Consider the following 22578-nt stretch of genomic DNA (forward strand, 5'->3'; position numbering starts at 1 on the left):
CATAGCAAGCTAAAGGAAAACATGCTAAAACCACATTGAAGATTTGAGTAACACAGTTAAAGTAAATATGAAGGAACAAGGCTTGATGTTAATATTAAAGATATTTTAAATGCCTTAAGCATAGAATAAAATATTCCAACACATTTGAACTTTGCAACTCACTCAAAAAATCATGTCTTTTTTTTTTTTTTATAACTTGTATTTTATTAGTGTGTAAATACATGATATACATGAAAAACAGATCCAATACATGGTGAACAGGGTAGCATAGATTACTTAATGATATAGGCATAACATATCTATTGAGCCCATGCGGTCTTTCGAGCCCTACTCCGCCGCGTAGGTAAAGATCTTATTTTAGGTTATGTGTATCCACGGTAAAATAATACTTGTTACAAACAAAGGAAAATGGAAAATAATAAAAAAGAAAAGAAAGGGGAGGTAGGGTAGAGGGGGGCGGATAGAGGAAAGGGGGCATATAGGGTGAGTATGTAATGGTTTCTGGAGTCTACTAAGACGGCTCATGAGCTATGGGACCTCGTAGTAGATCGTGTGGCAGTATAAGTAGTTAATAATGAGTGGAAATGGTGATCCAGCTGTAAACTTAGTTTCCACTCCACCCAAGGAGAACGCATCTATTACTATTATAGCCAAATTGTGTCACGCTCTACCCCGGGTATGTCTGTCTGAGCTAGCCATGGGGCCCAAACTTTTAGATAATTGTCGCCAGTATCATTAACTAGGCTTGTTAGCTTTTCCATCTGGCAGATATACCAAATACGGTTCAGAATCTTTGGGATAATTGGAATTTCGGGGCGTTTCCATAATGCTGCGATCTCGCATTGCGTGGCGATTGCAAAGTGTGCAATTAGTTTGTTGTTGGATTTTGATAGGCCCTTTAGAGGTCTGTTTAGGAGAAACAGCCACGGGTCTGGGGGAATATTGAATATTCTCTGGATCCAATTTCTGATCTTTTCCCATATCGGGGATATCCGCGGGCAGGACCACAGCATATGTAACAGGTCAGCTGTTCCTCCACATTGTTTAGGGCACAATGGTGAGGACCCTGGTATGAACTTAGATAATTTGAGTGGGGTGAGGTACCATCTCATAAGGACTTTATATGCGTTCTCCTTCAGTGTGGTGCACATCGAGCTTTTTGCGGCTCCTAAAAATATAGTATTCCATTCCTCGTCCTCCAAGGTCTCCCCAAGGTCTCTCTCCCATTGGGTACGAAATGAGGGCATTTGTTGCTTTGAAGTTGCAGGCTCGACTACCTCTCCGTATATTGTAGATATGAGTCCCTTTGTGTCAGTTTCTGCCCGACACAGCTTTTTGAAATTCGTCAATTGGGGGTATGGGGCGAATTTATTAAAAAATGCTCTGATCTGAAGGTACTTGTAGAATTCAGCATGGGGGATATCTTTTTCTGATCTGAGATGGTCAAATGATTTAATTTTTAGATCGTAGCCCTCCAGATCTTTGAGTCTATCATATCCTTTGTGTCTCCAGATTGAGTGATTATGACCAATAACACCTGGTGCAAAATTAGGATTATTCCAAATAGGTGACATCAGCGAGCTTGCTGATGTGAGTGAGTTTTTCAGTCTTGACACTTCCCAGACAGATAAAGAGTTAGTCATTGAGGTGAGTGGGAACAGAGTGTCTTTCCTTGACGATTTAGGTAGCTAAATCAGATTATTAAGCTCTAATGGGGAGCAAGCAGCACTTTCTAGCTCCACCCATCTTTTTAATTTAGGGTCAGAATGCCATTGTATGATCTGGCTTAATTGAGCCGCTTTAAAATATGACAACAGGCAGGGTACCGCTAAGCCCCCTGCTAAGGTAGGTCTCTTCATATTTAATTTATTTACTCTCGTTTTTTTACCTCCCCAGATAAAGTTGGATATTTCAGACTGAAGTGAGAGTATATCCTTCAGTTTGAGTGGCACAGGCAATGTCTGGAAGAGGTATAGGATACGGGGAAGTAAATTCATCTTCACGCTATGTATCCTTCCTATCCAAGAAATCTTTTTGGAGGACCATCTGATTAGGTCTTGTTTCAGAGTCCGGATTAGTTTGGGATAATTTGCCTTATAGATGTGTTTTGCATCTTTGGTGATATGGATCCCCAAATATTTGAGTGAATTATTTTGCCAGTTAAAATTAAAATTCAATTTCAGTAGTTTCTCTATATGTCCGGGGAGATTGATATTCAGAGCCTCAGACTTGGATTGGTTTATCTTAAACCCAGAGACCTTAGAGAATTTATCTAAAAGGCCAAACAGATTAGGCAATGCTGTGAGGGTTTTTGAGATGATTAATAGGATATCATCTGCATACAGGGCCGCTTTGTGTGATTGGGAGTATGCGTTTAACCCTGAAATATCCGGATTTTCTCGAATACGTGCCGCCAGGGGTTCAATACATAGGGCAAACAGGAGGGGGGATAATGGGCACCCCTGTCTCATGCCACTTTGGATAGGGAAAGGGTCTGAGGGGAAGCCCTGATGTATGACTCTGGCAGATGGGCCTGAGTACAGCGACATAATCGCTCCATTCACCCTATTTCCGAAGCCAAATGCCGTGAGCGTCTCTCGTAGATATGGCCAGTCTATCCTATCAAAAGCTTTTTCTGCATCCAGACTTAATAACATGCTTTTTGTGTTATTTTTGTTTGCCAATTCTAACAGATAAATGAATCGTCGGGTGTTATCCGCTGCCTGCCTCCCCTTAACAAACCCAACTTGATCTGGATGCATTAGTCTGGGTAGGATTAGACTCAATCTATTGGCCAGAAGTTTGGCATATATTTTTATATCGGTATTGATTAGAGAAATTGGTCTATAACTTTTACAATTGAGCGTATCCTTGCCAGGTTTATGTATTAGTGATATAGACGCCCATAGCATATCCTCGGGAATAGGGGCTCCTGCTAAGATAGCATTAAACATATGGAGCAACCGTGGGGCGAGTGATTCAGAGAACTTCTTGTAGTACAACCCCGAGAAGCCATCAGGACCTGGTGCTTTTGATGGTTTCAGTTCTTTGATGGCTTGCGACACTTCTTCCAATGTGAAGTCAGCGCCCACAGCTTCTCTGTCACGCTCTGTCAATCTCTCCAGTTTTGAGCTGGCCAAGAAATCTCTCAGTGCTCTGCTCGTGTTTTTATTGTGTGCCACTTTCTTTCCGTCGTATAGGGAACCATAGAATGAACCAAATTCTTCTACTATTTTTTTAAGTTTGGCCGTGGGAATACCTGATTTTAAGCGTATAGCTTGGATATTAAACTTAGATTGCCTATCCTTTAGTGCTCGAGCTAGCATCGTATCCGGCCTGTTAGCTTTTTCATAAAACTTTCTCTTAGACCAACATAAGGAATTATCTGCTCGGGAAGTCAATAGCATATTTAATTCAATTTTTGTGTCTTTCATTTCCCGTGCTGTAATTGGATCTAAGTTGGTTTTATGATTTGATAGCAGGGAATGTAATTTGGATTAGAGCGTCCGAATTTTGGAGTCTCTGACTCGTTTTCTTTTGGTAGTAATACTGATTATTATGCCCCTTAAACTTGCTTTATGAGCCTCCCATAAGACTGTATGGGATTCCACAGAGCCTGTGTTAACCTCAAAAAATTGAGTTATTTCCTGATCTATTGTAGTACAAATTTCGGGTATTTTAAGAATAGATTCGTTGAGTTTCCAATTTGCGCCTGGTCGACTGGTCACAATATTGTTGCACCTAAGCTCGATTGGTGCATGGTCAGACCATGAAATATCATGGATCATTGTATTAGTGACCTTCGGAACCAGGTGGCACGAAACGAAGAGATAATCGATTCTACTGTACGAGGTATGTGGGTGAGAGTATTAGGTATAGTCCCTAGATGTTGGATGTAACTCCCTCCATATATCTACTAATTGGATGTCTTTCAATGCACTGCGTAGGGTGTCTTGAGCTCTTTTATTATCAGAGTCGCCTCCTCCTGACCTGTCCAGGGAAGATTGCATTGTAATGTTGAAATGTCCTCCAATTATGATGTATCCTTCAGCTACTGAACTTAGCAGGCGAAAGAATCTGTCAAAGAAAGATGCCTCTTGTACACAAGGAGCATATAGGGAGGCCAATGTGATGGGCTGCTCATGGATTGTTCCAGTGAGAATGAGATAGTGACCTTCTGCGTCTTTCTTAATTGTCTGGAGTACAAAGGGTATGGTATTATGAAATAAAATGGCCACTCCTCTTTTCTTGACAGATGCCGAAGCCATGTAAAATTGAGTGAAGCCTTTGTCTAAAAACCCAGGCGAGTTATTCTTGCTGAAGTGCGTCTCCTGCAAGAACAACACCTCCGCCTTTTTCCTCTTATAATCTGTGAAAGCCAGCTTTCTTTTGATCGGGCTATTAAAGCCCTTTACATTATGTGAAATACATGTGAGCGCCATTTTTCATGTGTAAGAGAAAATATGTATAGTGAGCAATGTACTTACTCTTGACGTTTTTCCTGGGGTTTCTTACAGTAATATTCATACCTGCTATGCCAGCTTGATGTGGTGGCCGGAAATCATATATCCTAGGGAGGGAAGGGTGAGGGAAAGGGTGGGGATAGGTAGACAATACATGGGAAACAATGGGGGGATTGCGGGAGAGAAGGGTGGGGAGGGAAAATAAAAGGTGGGAGAAAAATAAATAATAAAAAAGAAAAACATAGGATAAAAGAGCGTATCCCGGGAGCCCCCGAGAGTAGCTCCTGCGCCCAGAGGGTGGGGTGTCTGGCTCCAATTTAATGATGGGCCAGTCTCCTAGAGTGGAGATCGACCACCCTGGGTCTTGGTAACGGTCCTTCCAAACTGAGGACCGAGAAAAGGGGTACATGCACGAAGGAGAGTAGCTCCCCCGGCATCATATTCATATTGTACAACTTGTAAAACTTGTAAACTGGTATCACTTATATATAACACATATATAACGTATCTGTCTTAACAAACTTAACAAACTAAATAATCAACCTTGTCAAACCCGTCAAAATTCCGCACTCATCCAACCTGTCATTTTTATTATTTGTCTAAATCGTCCGCTTTCAAATTTGTCCAGACAGTCCATTGTCATATAGTATGTAATTTATATAATTTGAACTAACTATTCCGTCGGCTATGTAGCCTTCTATACAGCCCAACAAAATATGTAAATGTATCTCTGTGACGTCTATACAACCTTAAATCTTATGGGGTTGATATGATTTGTATCTCAAACTATGTGACTAAAATATACCTATGCTTAAATATATACAATATATATTCGCTACTGTGGGCATATAACCTATATGGGCACATATATATACACATCCATATATATATATACCCATATCCAGACACATACCCAAATAAACCTTCACTTGAACCTATATATATATATATATATACATACATGCCCATACATACGCATACACATATACATATACATACATACCTGTACATATACACCTATATATACATATAACCATATTCCTAAAAATACATATAACCATCTATATGACATATATGTTAACATATACAGCTTATTTATCAGTAATATGCCCTTATTTGTATATACTTCATTATACATCTACAACTATTACATAGCTAATATATATCAAATCTATACTATGGCATCTGTGCTTAATACTCTGGATCCCCTCCTAGAAATGTAGAAATTATAGAAAATATATCATAATTAATTATATTATGAACCATGTTAATTAATGAATTATATACATTTTATATATATTTTATTACTTATATTATAACCATATCCACTTATAATCATGGTATAACCTTAAATTGCTGAATATAACAATATTTAAAGGGGCGGGCAGGGGGGACTCTTTATTTGCTGTGTTATTTTGTGGTTAACTGTATGTGTGACTAAGTGACACCAGTAGAGCACTTTGGGCTGCCAAGTGTTGGACTTCAGATTGTCTAGGGCGGTTGGAGGGTTGTGCTACCGTTTCAGAACTTCTCCCACCACCTCACGACCCTCCCGGACAATCCCCAACCTCCATCTTGGGTCCCGAGTGTTCAGCGCCTACGTCATCCAGTAGTGTCCGTGATCTCGCGAGAAGAGGGTGCCCGGGGATGACGTCATCTCCTAAAGCACGCGAAAGCCACTCTGCTTCCCGCGCGAGACCAGGAAGGAGCCTGGCAAGATGGCTGCAGTGTTAAAGTTGGGTGCGGGTTAGCTCCAGGCGGGAAACGATAGCCTACATCCAGGAGACATCTAAGTAAGGCTGATCCATGTCGGGGAGTCGGGGAGTCATCAATGCGGTATTCCGGTGGCACTCCGGCTCCTCTAGTGCAGGGCGGGGGTGTGTAAGTGCGGGATCTTGTATGGCATAGCACGCAGAGCTGTTGATTCTTTAGCAGGTTCAGTTGTCGTCCCGGTTGCACCATCTTTGGTGGGTTTTCTGGTGCTCGAGGTGCCAGCGCGACTCCAGGTGGGTGTTGGGATGCTGGAACGGGTTGGAGAGATGTGGGATGAATTATGACTAGCCCCGGTGAGACCAAGTTTGGCTAAGAATCTGTAAGGAATCCGCTCCGCAGTTTACTGGTTGCCTTACCTTGCAGACTATGCAGTCCTGGAGCACCTCTCCTGATGTTTGCTGCAGCCTGGATTCACTCACCAAAGCAATACACACTCCCTCTGGTATCTACTGCAGCTGTGCAGCCTATCACTGCAACCTAGACTTGCATTCATTCATTGGACCAGTACCTTCACACCCCCCTCCGGGGATTGGCCCGCTGGCCTTTAAGTATTGTCTTCCCATAATGCTCCCTGCCGAGCATAGTCCTTCCTGGATGTCACTATCTGTTCTGCCACAAGCCCTCGCTTGTTCCGGTCTCTCATGCTGAAGCGGAGTATTCTCCTTGTTGTCTGCAGCTCCAGGTTTCCTAAGGCCGGCTGCTATATTCACGCAGCGGTCTGCTCCAGTCTCCTGTGTTGTAGCTGAGTACTCTTCTTGTTCACTTCAGCTCCTTGTTTCCTGTGACCGGCTGCTATATTCACGCAGCGGTCCACTCCTGTTCTCCTGTGCTGAAGCAGAGGTTTTCGTCCCTGCGTCCCTCAGCCTCCTGGATTCCTGCACTGAAGCAGATGTTTCGTCCCTGCGTTCTTCAGTCTCCTGGATTCCTGCACTGAAGCGGAGGTTTCCCTGTGTATCTTCAGCTTCCTGGTTCCTGGGGCCTACTCTTTCCCTAATCTAGAGAGGCCGTGTCCTGGTTCCTGCGCTGAGACAGAAGATTCCCTAGCCCGCTCAGGACTCTTGCGCTGTAGCACTGGTGCACCCGTGCAGCAAAGCGGTGTGCTACTCTGGTCTGCCTACCATCTCCTGTGACCAGTACCATGGGCCATGGTCGTCGCTCGCGCAGAGGCCAACCCCGCGCTCCTAAGCTGAAGCGGGGCTCTCCTGACTACCTGTTGCCGAACTCTTGCCTGAACAATGTTTAGCCTGATGTCTCCTGTCCTGACCCTGGCTTCTACAACGACGATGCTGTCATCTCCAATCCTGATCCTGCGACATATGACTACGAACTGCGCAATCCGGATCAGCCTGCGCGGTCTCAGGTCGGTGCTTTTACAACCCCACCTCAGCCTCGCGGTCCGGTCCTGGTTTGTGGCGAGCAGAACCCTGACAGAATCCTTCCCCTTCTTCAGGGCTCCGCAGAGTGTGTGCTACTCCATTTTTAATGGATAGGAGGGCGCAGGGGAACAACCACCTATACCTCGTGTTGTTATCCCTGAGAACCTTAGTGATGTGTGCTAAGGCTTTCCGTTTGGTCAAGGTGGCCGGAGCTAGGCCTTGAAATATTTGTATTTTAACTCCTTCAAAGGCTAGGGAGTTATCCTCTCTGGCAACCCTGCAGACCTCCTCTTTAGTACGGAAATGGTGAAAGCGGGCCACAATGTCTCTTGGGGGGTCAACTTTCTGAGGTTTGCAACGGAGAGCTCTATGGCAGCTGTCCAGTTTGATTTCAGACTCCGGTTTATCAGGGAAAATATGTTCCAGCCAGCTATTTGTGAAATCCTCAGGGTCGAGGACACTTTCTGGGACAACCCTCAGCCTTACATTGCACCTTCTGTCCCTATTCTCAGCATCCTCCACTTTATCTTCCAGAAAATTGGTTCTGTCATTCATTGTGGAGACTTGATCCTGTGTCTGTGCAATGGTGGCTGTAGTTTCATCAGCGTTTCTCTCCAGGGTGTCAGTTCGCTCCCCAAGTGCGTCAACCTCCTTCCTAAGAGCCCATAATTCAGTATTACAGAGTTTTAGCATCTTGGCACAAAATTCTTTCAAGTCCTTTCGTCTGACCATCTCCTTGTCCCTGTCATCCTCCTGAGAGGGATCACTGTCAGGGTCCATGTTAGCAAGCTGAGCGGGAAGCTTTGGTTTCTCCGCTGGTATCTCTGCTTTCTTTTTAAAATATGCAGTGACCGGTTGACTTTTAGCTCGGGCCACTCTGCCTGTTGGCATCCTCGGGTGTTTATAGGTTTTTCTTTATGGTTTAAATAGTTAGATCGTGGGATCTGTTGCTGTTATTAGCTTTGTTAATACCGATGGGAGAGGAGCTCAGAAATCAAGGCTCCATCTTCCTCACCGTCGCTGCCCCCTTTCAATCATGTCTTTTGATCAATTTTAAACAGAGGGTTCTCACTTGAGAAAGACCACTTTTTGATGGTTGAAACGTTGTGCATTTGATATAATAAATTCTTTAAATCCGTAGAGCCCTGAATCCTCCGTTTCTTTTGCTGACATTGGAATCTGTCATTCACATGGACTCCCCTGGATCAGGAGCACCAGTAACAGCAAGTATCAGTTAGAGTTTTCAGTTTTTGGTGTGCAGCATTTATCTTGTTTTTTTCTGCTTTTGATCAATTTTGACATACAAAGGGTGGAGGGATACCAACATTGATCTCTTGGGTATCTAGAGGGAACTATCAATATGCAGACTATGGCAAAAGTATCAACAAAATAAACATGTCCAAGAATTAGGTATTCAATATTGTTAATCTGCAAGACAAAAACATACAGAACCCCTATAAGATCATATTGAACCCCCCAAAAAATTAAATCTTATTTTAATATAAAATGTTCTGTCTCTGAATTTAATATCAAAGTACAAAGTACATTTGTTCTTAATGAGAATCATTCTGTTTCACAAAAGATTCCATAAAGTTTACATTTGATTAATTTCTTAATTTTCTGTAAACTTCAGGAAGTTACAGTACAATTATTACAGTATATTAATGACCATTTTTCAGTAAAATTCAAGCTAAGTTGTTTATTTCTTCAACAGGTTTATAAAGCCCTGCTTATCTTTGTGAATGATAACAATAAAACATTACAAATGCTTTTTCATAACAAAAAGCTATTTGTGCTGAAGTGTGATAAGCAGTTGAACTATAACATTGATTATTCCCATTATATTTAAACAATATAGTTTTGGCAGAATGTAAAGAATGTACACATCTCAATACATGCAGTACTTAGCACAGTCCTTAAGAAGAATTCAAATATTATCTGTAATTATAAAGTGGAACAATTCCCTCACTCTCACACTAAAGTGCTCATTATCCTTTGTCACCTTAAGTTATTTCTGTAGGGGTAAGCCGTTTCTCCTCTATTTTATGTTGTGCAAAGCATTGCACACAAATGACCTCTTAGCACTATTTTGCAGCATAGAGATACTTATCAATAGAAGACAATGCATTTATGGAAATGGAGTTCTTTATTAAATGTTTTACAGCCAGCAGCACCCTAAAATGTATAACTTGGAAAATGTTTGAAGAATTCAGAGTGTTTTCTTCTTTAGTGTGCCACATATTCCAGTAAGTAAAGATTGCTTTGCCAAGCAGATACAAACAAAATGCAAAGTGCAGTGAAGTTTTTAATAACACGTTACCACTGAAAAAGTCAACGTAGTCAGCTGGATTTAAACCTGTGCGGGGAAACCCCATCGCCTTAACCACTCGGCCATGACTACATAGCTGGTAGTACTGAATACAGTCACACAGATGGCTCTTGAGCGGATATGGGTAACACTCACTAATGAATGATGACCAATATGAACTAAATAACCATGAGGGGAAGGAGGGGAGCTTGGAGCACAACAAATGAAATGACAGGCTGGCGGCAGTAGCAGCGTGCAAAAACTTTAATGTGGCAACATAGCCATAATAAAACAGGACAATTCTCTGACGCGTTTCGTCTAAGAGACTTTTTCACTCTTTGACGAAACGCGTCAGAGAATTGTCCCGTTTTATTATGGCTATGTTGCCACATTAAAGTTTTTGCACGCTGCTACTGCCGCCAGCCTGTCATTTTATTTGCTGTGCTCCAAGCCCCCCTCCTTCCCCTCCTGCTTACTTACCTGCTCTGGGACGGATGCACGCACAAGGAAAGCAGCGGTGAGGTCCCCTTCTCTGGAACGGACAGCCTGTAGGCACCACCGAGCCAGCTACACGAGTCTCTGTACTCCCTGCTCGAGGACCCGCCGGGAACACGTGACCCGCCACAGAAGGAACCGCCGGATGGGACAAGCACTCCGGTCAGGTTAGAGGTCACTTTCCCTTTCTAGCAGCTATCCCAATTATGGATCATTGTGTCTGAATGAAGTGAAGTGATTTGAACTGTTCCTATACATAGGAGTACATATCTCACTGCTCTCACTCATTACCAATTTGGCAAATTTGCCTTACCATGGCTACACTGAGGATTTAACAGTCCTCAAACCAACACCAATTTGAAGCACCCTCTTAGGGGTTCACTCCCTTAACTACCTAAATAACCATGAGAACATTTTCATAAAGAGAAATACATGACTTGTTTGTACACATTGTTTAAACAACATTATCTTTGTAAAATGTTGCTTCTATTGGGTTTTTGAACAATGACGAGAAATACTTTTTGTTAACCACATTCAATGTACAGTATGAAACAGATCTGAGGCAGAAAAAAAGAAAAGGTGTTAAAACGAGTAATGGGAAAATGATCTAACTTGGATGTCAGAGATTAAAAGAGCAGAGTTGGAGGGCAATTGGGGCAAGAAGAACATGGATCATTACAGGAACATGCTCCAGTGGCGTAATCGGTTAGCGCACGGTACTTATATGTCAGTATATGCTAAACTATGCCGAGGTTGTGAGTTCAATCCTCACCTGAAACAAACCCTTTTTTGTTTCATCAACCAATAGCATTGATTGAATGTATACAATGTTAAATAAAAGGCCTATGGATGTAAATTGTAAAATGTAATCTTTTACATAAAAAACAACATTTCCTCATTTTCCTATTTGGCTTACATTGGAGCGCATGTAAAGCAGACAAATTCAATCGGTGTCTCAATGTGGGCAAGAAGATATTGGTAATTGATGATGTATGATTTAAAAAAATAAAAAAATGAGAGCTGTCCAAGCACATTCTTCCTTTTTTCAAATCAAAATACACCAGTGGAGCCAATGCTACTCATTATTTGGGTCAAGAGGATACATATATTTCCAGATTCCTGTATCCTAAAAAGGCAATCTTTAATGAGCATCCTGTCTATCTGTATTAAGTAAGGGTCAGCCTATCCCCCCTTCTTAACCCAACTATTCACCTCTCACATTCGTATCTTGCTCACCATATGTAAACCACTTCTCACCTCTCTCATAATCTGTTGTTATTACATTTCCTCCACCTACCTCCTGAGAATGATTAATAAACAAATCTAAACTCAATACAAAACCCCATTAAGAGTTAAAATTCACCCTAGCAAAGCCACATTCTACCTTTCAAGCAAGCCTGAAATATTTTTTCAAACACAATTTGCACCTGAATGGCGGCGGTGGAACAAAAGCATTCTATGTTTTGTTTTTAAATCCAAACAAGTATAAATGCCTCTTAAGAGTTAATCCTCACTGTAGCACAACCCCATGCTATTTCACCAGAGTCTTCAATTTAATAAATTATCTTATTGCTATAGGCGAGTGGATCTTGTATGTGGTAGAAACCAAGAGTGCTGAAAGAAGTTTTGCATGTACGACCACCTTTTCTTTCAGTTTTACTTGCTTTATGCTTTATGCTTTATCAGAGTGGGCAATCATACATGACAACATAGAAGAGGAATAAAGAATCTTCTTTTTTTGCCAATTGCATAGCAAGCTAAAGGAAAACATGCTAAAACAACATTGAAGATTTGAGTAACACAGTTAAAGTAAATATGAAGGAACAAGGCTTGATGTTAATATTAAAGATATTTTAAATGCCTTAAGCATAGAATAAAATATTCCAACACATTTGAACTTTGCAACTCACTCAAAAATTCATGTCTTTTGATCAATTTTAAACAGAGGGTTCTCACTTGAGAAAGACAACTTTTTGATGGTTGAAACGTTGTGCATTTGATATAATATTGTTAATCTGCAAGACAAAAACATACAGAAACCCTATAAGATCAAATTGAACCCCCCAAAAAATAAATCTGATTTTAATATAAAATGTTCTTGTTACGCCGGTGCTTCCCAAAGACCAGACCCGTCCCCTGAGCTGAAGGGGGAAGTAGTAATACACGCACCCGCAGCAAAGGGAGCGTGTCCGGAGTGTGGTATGAAGCGTTGCCAGGCCAGGTGTAGTAAGGTAGACAATACTTGCCGGTACCGGTTATAGAGATAGAGTGAAGGATGCCTCGCCGAAGTCAGGGAGTGGAGAGTGGAGATAGGTCGTTGTCCAAGCCATGTTCAAGAGGTTACCAGAGTGAGCATTGTCCAAGGAGTGCCGAGATCGAGAGCCAGAGGGGGAAGTCGTACAAGCCGCATCAGAACCTGTGAAAACACTGAGAGAATCCAGAAGTACTTCCATACAGAGACTATGTCGAGCAAAGACTGAGAGCAGAGAGGAGCTAGATAAAGCAGGAAGGTCCAAATAGGAACGGAGGCGAGACAGGAAGAGCTAACGGGAGACACTGCAGATTGGTGCAGGCATAACAGGCCAGGTGAGTCTTGTCGGTAACCTGAGTATGCCCGTGCAGTGTGCGGGGGCGGAGCCTGAGGTCCGGGGTACGGGAAGAAGAGTGTGCAGACTGAGTGTGCTCCGTAACTCGTGTACGCGCGTGAACCGAGCCAGTGGATGGTGCAGGTGTGCGTGCAGGTGTGCGTGCAGGGGGGTGTGGGCGCGCCCGGCACTGAGCAGAGGAATCGCAGAGGGGAGTGATCCCGCGATGGCGGCAGGGGCGAGGGGCCGTGGAGGCCGGTAAGGCAGGTTTGTTTTGTGTGTCCAGGGACTCCATGCAGGAATGGGGTGCTTTGTGTGTGGAGCGTGGAGAACGCCGATTCCTGACAGTACCCCCCTCTTCAGGAACGGCCTCAGGATGATCCAAGAACGGTTTCTCTGGAAACTTTTTCCTGAAGGACTTAAGAAGGGCCGGGGCATGAATGTCCTTTGAAGGTACCCAGGATCTCTCTTCAGGGCCAAAGCCCTTCCATTGCTCCAAGAACTGGAGCTGACCCGTGGATAGGCGAGAATCCAAAAGAGAGTGAACTTCATATTCCTCGTTATTTTGTACAGTAATGGGATCCGGTTTACGAGTCTGATCCGGAAAGAAGTGACTGGAGATAAATGGTTTTAAGAGGGACACATGAAAGATATTGGGAATCTTCATACTGGGTGGTAGTTGGAGCCGGTATGCCACGGGATTGATTTGTCGCAAATAGGGAAGGGACCCAGGAACTTAGGTGCCAGTTTAGGAGATGGTACCTTGAGGTGGATATTCTTAGAGGAGAGCCATACCAAATCCCCTGATTTGTAACTGGGTGCCGAACGACAACGACGATCGGCCTGTAGTTTCGATCTGCGGGAGGAGTTGAGAAGGGTAGACTGAATCCTGGACCATGCGGTTTGGAGGGAAGAAATGCGTTCATCTACGGCTGGTACTCCAGAAGGGATGTTGGGGATGGGAAGACAGGGAGGATGGAACCCATAATTTATAAAGAAGGGCGACTCCCGGGTGGACTCGTTTTTGTCAGAATTTGCGGCATACTCTGCCCAAGAGAGGAGTTGAGCCCAATCATCCTGGAAATCGGATATGAAACATCTCAGGTACTTCTCCAGGGATTGATTGATTCTCTCCGTTTGTCCATTGGACTGAGGATGATAGGCGGAAGAGAAAGAAGAAGAGATGCCCAATCTCTTCGTGAAAGCTCAACAAAATTTGGATACAAACTGAGAACCTCTGTCAGAAACAATGGACGAAGGGATCCCATGAATCCGGAAAATCTGCTCCGTAAAGATATCAGCAAGGGCGGGGGAGGTGGGTAATCCTTTAAGTGGAATGAAATGGGACATCTTCGAGAACCTGTCCATGACCACCAAGATAGTGTTCATTCCTCTGGACCTGGGCAACTCCACGATGAAGTCCATCGAAATGTGGGACCAGGGGTGGTCGAGAACTGGAAGGGGTAACAGAAAACCCTGAGGCTTTTGACGGAGAGTCTTGCTTTGAGCACACGTGGGGAAGGCGCCGGTGAACTCCAGAATATCTTGAGACATCCTTGGCCACCAGAAATTCCAACGAATGAGATCAGTAGTCTTCTTAAAACCTGGATGACCTGCAGATTTAGAGGAGTGACCCCAAGACAAGACCTCTGGAACAAATTTGGAAGGTACAAAGTGTTTGTTGTCGGGAACGACCAAGTTCTTTGGGAATGCGTCTCTGGGAGTGCAAAATCTTGTCAAGATTCTTGAAAGAAGACGTGGCGAGAATCCTCTCATGCGGAAGGATAGTCTCCAAATATTCCTCTGGCCTCTCTTCAGAAGAATGTATACGGGAGAGTGCGTCTGCCTTTACATTCTTGGTCCCGGGGATATAGGAAAGGTGAAAATCGAATCGAGAAAAAAAAAGAGCCCAACGAGCCTGTTGTGGACCAAGGCGTCGAGCGTTCTCTATGTAAAGAAGGTTCTTGTGGTCCGTGAGAATAGTAAACGGCTCTTTCGACCCCTCCAGCAGGTGTCTCCACTCTTGAAGAGCCATCTTCACGGCCAGAAGTTCCCTGTTACTCACGTCATAGTTCCTCTCGGCAGACGAGAATTTATTGGAAAAATATGCACAGGGATGTAACTTATCTTGGGGCGTGGGTCTCTGAGAAAGAACGGCACCAGTGCCGCAATCAGAAGCGTCGACCTCCAGGACGAAGGGAAGTTCAATGTTGGGATGACGGAGAATAGGTGTGGATATAAAGGCTTCCTTGAGTGTCTCGAAGGCGGAGATGGCCTCGGATGACCAAGCAGAAGGATCAGCTCATTTTTTGGTGAGCGCAGTAAGGGGTGCCACAATGGTGGAAAAACTCCTTATAAACCTACGATAATAATTAGCGAACCCTAAAAAACGTTGTATGGCCTTGAGAGAGTTGGGTCTTGGCCATTCAGTGACTGCTTGAAGTTTACCGGAATCCATCATTAAGCCCTCATCGGAAATGATGTACCCCAGGAACGGAGAAGAGGTCTGATGAAAGGTGCACTTCTCCAGTTTGGCGTACAAATGGTGTTCACGGAGACGGGAAAGGACGTAGGGGGTGTGGCGTATATGGTCCTGGAGATCTTTGGAAAAAATCAGGATATTATCCAAGTATACAATAACAAAAATATTGAGTACCTTCCGAAAGACGTCGTTGATGAAATCCTGGAAGACAGCGGGAGCATTACATAAGCCGAAAGGCATTACCAGATATTCGTAGTGTCCACTACGCGTGTTGAAGGCCGTCTTCCATTCATCCCCCTTCCTGATGCGCACCAAGTTATAGGCACCACGTAGATCCAACTTGGAAAAAATCTTGGCCCCCTGTAATTTATCGTACAGTTTGGTAATAAGGGGAAGGGGGTAACGATTTTTAATAGTTATGTGTTTTAAACCCCTGTAGTCGATGCAAGGCCTCAACGACCCGTCCTTTTTCTTGACGAAGAAAAACCCAGCCCCTGCTGGGGAATTGGAGTGATGAATAAAGCCTTTCTTGAGATTCTCCTGGAAATATTCATCCATAGTGTGAGATTCTAGTAACGACAAGGGGTAGGTCTTGGACTTGGGTAGGGAGTAACCTGGAACTAGATCGATCGGACAATCGTATGTCCTGTGTGGCGGCAAGAGGTCTGACTGTACCTTATTGAAAACGTCCTGGAATTGATGGTAAATGGAAGGTAGAATAACTTCGGGAACAGAGGTATTGGCCAGCAGTTGATGAGTCTCGCCTGACCTCGGCCTCCAGGAAATGGGAGAAGAGGAAGTCCACTCAATGAGAGGATTGTTAAGCTGTAGCCAAGGAAGACCAAGGGTGATGGGTATCCCAGGAGCGTGAATTGCATAGAGAACAATGATCTCCTTGTGCAGATGTGAGGACAGAAGCAAGGGAGCTGTCTCTAAGGAGATGTGGGCCGGGGTAAGAGGACGTCCATTGATACCGACGAGTGTGATGAGAACCTTCTTTCTCACAAGTGGTATGCGGTTTAACCTGGCGAATTCAAGATACACGAAGTTTCCACCAGCTCCTGAGTCAATGAAAGCGGCGGTAGAAGTCTTGAACTTATCGCCTGAAAGGGAGACTGGAAATGTAAGTTTCTTAGGGAGTTCACCTTTAGAAAGGGGACGTGGAGACATTACACCCAGAGAGAGCCCCTCTGTACTCACTGGGTGTTCCCGTTTCCCGGACGCAGTGGACACTCCCGAATCAGATGTTCCATGGATCCGCAGTAGAAACACAATCCCCCAGCGTGGCGGAACTGCCGTATCTGTGTGCGGATGCGTTGTACCCCCAATTGCATTGGCTCTGGCAACTCCAGTGCAGGACTAAGAGGCATGGTAGCACTTGGGGGAGCAGGAATGTTGCTGGGAGTACTGGAGAACGGAACTTGAAAGTTATGGAAGCGAGTGCGCTGACGCTCAGAGCGGCGTACCTGTATACGTTGATCCACTCGGACAGCCAAATCAATGAGGACCTCCAATTGATCCGGCCTGGATTGGTGAGAGAGTTCGTCCTTGATGGGATCTGCCAGGCCTTGCCAGAATACGGAGACGAGAGCCTCTTGTCCCCAGTTAGTCTCGGCTGCTAGAGTCCGGAATTCCACAGCAAAATGTGTCACCATTTGCCGTCCCTGAGTGATCTGGAGGAGAGAAACAGATGCCATCTCACGACGAGCGGGAGAATCGAATACTCGTTGAAACTCGGCTTTAAATGCCGGGTAATCTTGGGTAAGGTCAGAACATCGCTCCCAAACCGGGGAAGCCCAAGCCAGGGCGCTGGCAGTGAGGAGGTTATAAATGTAGGCTACCTTCTTGCGATCAGTATTGTAGAGATGGGGGGCAATTTCAAACTGCACCTCACACTGGTTTACGAAACCCCTACAATCTTGCAGTTCACCTGCATAAGGCTTGGGGGGAGGAGTCCTTAAATCTGAGCTGCTAACTGCGCTTGTGGAGTGTGGGCTTACATCTGGCGGGGTCGCGGTCGGTACCCTGTCTGAGAGTACTGCAACCTGGTGTAAGTGCCACAATTTGATCCGCCATGGCCTGGATTTGCTGAAGCAGATTGGAGAGAAACTGTTGAAGTTCGGTCTGGTCTGCATCTTGTGGGCTCGACATAATGTTACGCCGGTGATGCCCGCAGACCAGACCCGTCCCCTGAGCTGAAGGGGGAAGTGGTAATACATGCACCCGCAGCAAAGGGAGCGTGTCCGGAGTGTGGTATGAAGCGTTGCCAGGCCAGGTGTAGTAAGGTAGACAAAACTTGCCGGTACCGGTTGTAGAGATAGAGTGAAGGATGCCTCGCCGAAGTCAGGGAGTGGAGAGCGGAGATAGGTCATTGTCCAAGCTGTGTTCAAGAGGTTACCAGAGTGAGGGTTGTCCAAGGAGTACCGAGATCGAGAGCCAGAGGGGGTAGTCGTACAAGCCGCATCAGAACCTGTGAAAAAACTGAGAGAATCCAGAAGTACTTCCATACAGAGACTATGTCGAGCAAAGACTGAGTGCAGAGAGGAGCTAGATAAAGCAGGAAGGTCCAATTAGGAACGGAGGCGGGACAGGAAGAGCTAATGGGAGACACTGCAGATTTGTGCAGGCATAACAGGCCAGGTGAGTCTTGTTGGTAACCTGAGTATGCCCGTGCAGTGTGCAGGGGCGGAGCCTGAGGTCCGGGGGATGGGAAGAAGAGTGTGCAGACTGAGCGTTCTTCGTAACTCGTGTGCGCGAGTGAACCGAGCCAGTGGATGGTGCAGGTGTGCGTGCAGAGGGGCGTGGGCGCGCCCGGCACTGAGTCGAGGAATCGCCGAGGGGAGTGATCCCGCGACGGCGGCAGGGGCGAGGAGCCGTGGAGGCCGGTAAGGCAGGTTTGTTTTGTATGTCCAGGGACTCCCTGCGGGAAGGGGGTGATTTGTGGGTAGAGCGTGGAGAACGCCGATTCCTGACAGTTCTGTCTCTGAATTTAATATCAAAGTACAAAGCACATTTGTTCTTAAAGAGAATCATTCTGTTTCACAAAAGAGTCCTTAAAGTTTACATTTGATTAATTTCTTAATTTTCTGTAAACTTCAGGAAGTTACAGTACAATTATTACAGTACATTAATGACCATTTTTCAGTAAAATTCAAGCTAAGTTGTTTATTTCTTCAACAGGTTTAGAAAGCCATGCTTAGCTTTTGTGAATGATAACAATAAAACATTACAAATGCTTTTTCATAACAAAAAGCTATTTGTGCTGAAGTGTGATAAGCAGTTGAACTATAACATTGATTATTCCCATTATATTTAAACAATATAGTTTTGGCACCTGTAAAGAATGTACACATCTCAATACATGCAGTACTTAGCACAGTCCTTAAGAAGAATTCAAATATTATCTGTAATTATAAAGTGGAAGAATTCCCTCACTCTCACACTAAAGTGCTCATTATCCTTTGTCACCTTAAGTTATTTCTGTAGGGGTAAGCCGTTTCTCCTCTATTTTATATTGTGCAAAGTATTGCACACAAATGACCTCTTAGCACTATGTTGCAGCATAGAGATACTTATCAATAGAAGACAATGCATTTATTGAAATGGAGTTCTTTATTAAATGTTTTACAGCCAGCAGCACCCTAAAATGTATAACTTGGAAAATGTTTGAAGAATTCAGAGTGTTTTCTTCTTTAGTGTGCCACATATTCCAGTAAGTAAAGATTGCTTTGCCAAGCAGATACAAACAAAATGCAAAGTGCAGTGAAGTTTTAAATAACACGTTACCACTGAAAAAGTCAACGTAGTCAGGAGGATTTGAACCTGCGCGGGGAAACCCCAATGGATTTCAAGTCCATCGCCTTAACCACTCGGCCATGACTACATAGCTGGTAGTACTGAATACAGTCACACAGATAGCTCTTGAGCGGATATGGGTAACACTCACTAATGAATGATGACCAATATGAACTAAATAACCATGAGAACATTTTCATAAAGAGAAATACATGACTTGTTTGTACACATTGTTTAAACAACATTATCTTTGTAAAATGTTGCTTCTATTGGGTTTTTGAACAATGACGAGAAATACTTTTTGTTAACCACATTCAATGTACAGTATGAAACAGATCTGAGGCAGAAAAAAAAGAAAAGGTGTTAAAACGAGTAATGGGAAAATGATCTAACTTGGATGTCAGAGATTAAAAGAGCAGAGTTGGAGGGCAATTGGGGCAAGAAGAACATGGATCATTACAGGAACCTGCTCCAGTGGCGTAATCGGTTAGCGCACGGTACTTATATGTCAGTATATGCTAAGCTATGCCGAGGTTGTGAGTTCAAGCCTCACCTGAAGCAAACCCTTTTTTTTGTTTCATCAACCAATAGCATTGTTTGAATGTATACAATGTTAAATAAAAGGCCTATGGATGTAAATTGTAAAATGTAATCTTTTACATTAAAAACAACATTTCCGCATTTTGCTATTTGGCTTACATTGGAGCGCATGTAAAGCAGTCAAATTCAATAGGTGTCTCAATGTGGGCAAGAAGATATTGGTAATTGATGATGTATGATTTAAAAAAATTAAAAAATGAGAGCTGTCCAAGCACATTCTTCCTTTTTTCAAATCAAAATACACCAGTGGAGCCAATGCTACTCATTATTTGGGTCTAGAGGATACATATATTTCCAGATTTATATATCCTAAAAAGGCAATCTTTAATGAGCATCCTGTCTATCTGTACTAAGTAAGGGTCAGCCTATCCCCCCTTCTTAACCCAATTATTCACCTCTCACATTCGTATCTTGTTCATCATATGTAAACCACTTCTCACCTCTCTCATAATCTGTTGTTATTACATTTCCTCCTCCTACCCCCTGAGAATGATTAATAAACAAATCTAAACTCAATACAAAACCCCATTAAGAGTTAAAATTCACCCTAGCAAAGTAACATTCTACCTTTCAATCAAGCCTGAAATATTTTTTCAAACACAATTTGCACCTGAATGGCGGTGGTGGAACAAAAGCTTTCTACGTTTTGTTTTTAAATCCAAACTAGTATAAATCCCTCTTAAGAGTTAATCCTCACTGTAGCACAACCCCATGCTATTTCACCAGAGTCTTCAATTGAATAAATTCTCTTATTGCTATAGGCGAGTGGATCTTGTATGTGGTAGAAACCAAGAGTGCTGAAAGAAGTTTTGCATGTACGACAACCTTTTCTTTCAGTTTTACTTGCTTTATGCTTTATGCTTTATCAGAGTGGGCAATCATAAATGACAACATAGAAGAGGAATAAAGAATCTTCTTTTTTTGCCAATTACATAGCAAGCTAAAGGAAAACATGCTAAAACCACATTGAAGATTTGAGTAACACAGTTAAAGTAAATATGAAGGAACAAAGTTTGATGTTAATATTAAAGAGATTTTAAATGCCTTAAGCATAGAATAAAATATTCCAACACATTTGAACTTTGCAACTCACTCAAAAAATCATGTCTTTTGATCAATTTTAAACAGAGGGTTCTCACTTGAGAAAGACCACTTTTTGATGGTTGAAACGTTGTGCATTTGATATAATAAAATCTTTAAATCCGTAGAGCTCTGAATCCTCCGTTTCTTTTGCTGACTTTGGAGTCTGTCATTCACAGGGACTCCCCTGGATCAAGAGCACCAGTAACAGCAAGTATCAGTTAGAGTTTTCAGTTTTTGGTGTGCAGCATTTATCTTGTTTTTTTCTGCTTTTGATCAATTTTGACATACAAAGGTTGGAGGGATACCAACATTGATCTCTTGGGTATCTAGAGGGACTATCAATATGCAGACTATGGCAAAAGTATCAACAAAATAAACATGTCCAAGAATTAGGTATTCAATATTGTTAATCTGCAAGACAAAAACATACAGAACCCCTATAAGATCATATTGAACCCCCCAAAAAAATAAATCTGATTTTAATATAAAATGTTCTGTCTCTGAATTTAATATCAAAGTACAAAGTACATTTGTTCTTAATGAGAATCATTCTGTTTCACAAAAGATTCCATAAAGTTTACATTTGCTTAATTTCTTAATTTTCTGTAAACTACAGGAAGTTACAGTACAATTATTACAGTACATTAATGACCATTTTTCAGTAAAATTCATGCTAAGTTGGTTATTTCTTCAACAGGTTTAGAAAGCCCTGCTTATCTTTTGTGAATGATAACAATAAAACATTACAAATGCTTTTTCATAACAAAAAGCTATTTGTGCTGAAGTGTGATAAGCAGTTGAACTATAACATTGATTATTCCCATTATATTTAAACAATATAGTTTTGGCAGAATGTAAAGAATGTACACATCTCAATACATGCAGTACTTAGCACAGTCCTTAAGAAGAATTCAAATATTATCTGTAATTATAAAGTGGAAGAATTCCCTCACTCTCACACTAAAGTGCTCATTATCCTTTGTCACCTTAAGTTATTTCTGTAGGGGTAAGCCGTTTCTCGTCTATTTTATGTTGTGCAAAGTATTGCACACAAATGACCTCTTATCACTATGTTGCAGCATAGAGATACTTATCAATAGAAGACAATGCATTTATTGAAATGGAGTTCTTTATTAAATGTTTTACAGCCAGCAGCACCCTATAATGTATAACTTGGAAAATGTTTGAAGAATTCAGAGTGTTTTCTTCTTTAGTGTGCCACATATTCCAGTAAGTAAAGATTGCTTTGCCAAGCAGATACAAACAAAATGCAAAGTGCAGTGAAGTTTTTAATAACACGTTACCACTGAAAAAGTCAACGTAGTCAGCAGGATTCGAACCTGCGCGGGGAAACCCCAATGGATTTCAAGTCCATCGCCTTAACCACTCGGCCATGACTACATAGCTGGTAGTACTGAATACAGTCACACAGATAGCTCTTGAGCGGATATGGGTAACACTCACTAATGAATGATGACCAATATGAACTAAATAACCATGAGAACATTTTCATAAAGAGAAATACATGACTTGTTTGTACACATTGTTTAAACAACATTATCTTTGTAAAATGTTGCTTCTATTGGGTTTTTGAACAATGACGAAAAATACTTTTTGT

General features: G+C 42.8%; 4 non-coding genes across 4 annotated transcripts; 2 read left to right on the forward strand and 2 right to left on the reverse strand.

Moving 5' to 3' along the window:
• Positions 1 to 11102: 11102 nt before the first annotated feature.
• TRNAI-UAU (transfer RNA isoleucine (anticodon UAU)) lies at positions 11103 to 11195 on the forward strand. Its single transcript is given in 2 exon segments — positions 11103 to 11140; positions 11160 to 11195. It is a non-coding gene; the product is annotated as a tRNA-Ile (tRNA).
• Positions 11196 to 19283: 8088 nt separating this feature from the next.
• TRNAS-UGA (transfer RNA serine (anticodon UGA)) lies at positions 19284 to 19365 on the reverse strand. Its single transcript has one exon. It is a non-coding gene; the product is annotated as a tRNA-Ser (tRNA).
• A 380-nt stretch (positions 19366 to 19745) lies between these two features.
• TRNAI-UAU (transfer RNA isoleucine (anticodon UAU)) lies at positions 19746 to 19838 on the forward strand. The gene is given in 2 exon segments: positions 19746 to 19783; positions 19803 to 19838. It is a non-coding gene; the product is annotated as a tRNA-Ile (tRNA).
• Positions 19839 to 22279: 2441 nt separating this feature from the next.
• TRNAS-UGA (transfer RNA serine (anticodon UGA)) lies at positions 22280 to 22361 on the reverse strand. The gene has a single exon. It is a non-coding gene; the product is annotated as a tRNA-Ser (tRNA).
• Between the last annotated feature and the right edge of the window lie 217 nt (positions 22362 to 22578).

Source organism: Ascaphus truei (genome assembly GCF_040206685.1).
Source record: "Ascaphus truei isolate aAscTru1 chromosome 12 unlocalized genomic scaffold, aAscTru1.hap1 SUPER_12_unloc_4, whole genome shotgun sequence".
Lineage (NCBI taxonomy): Eukaryota > Metazoa > Chordata > Amphibia > Anura > Ascaphidae > Ascaphus > Ascaphus truei.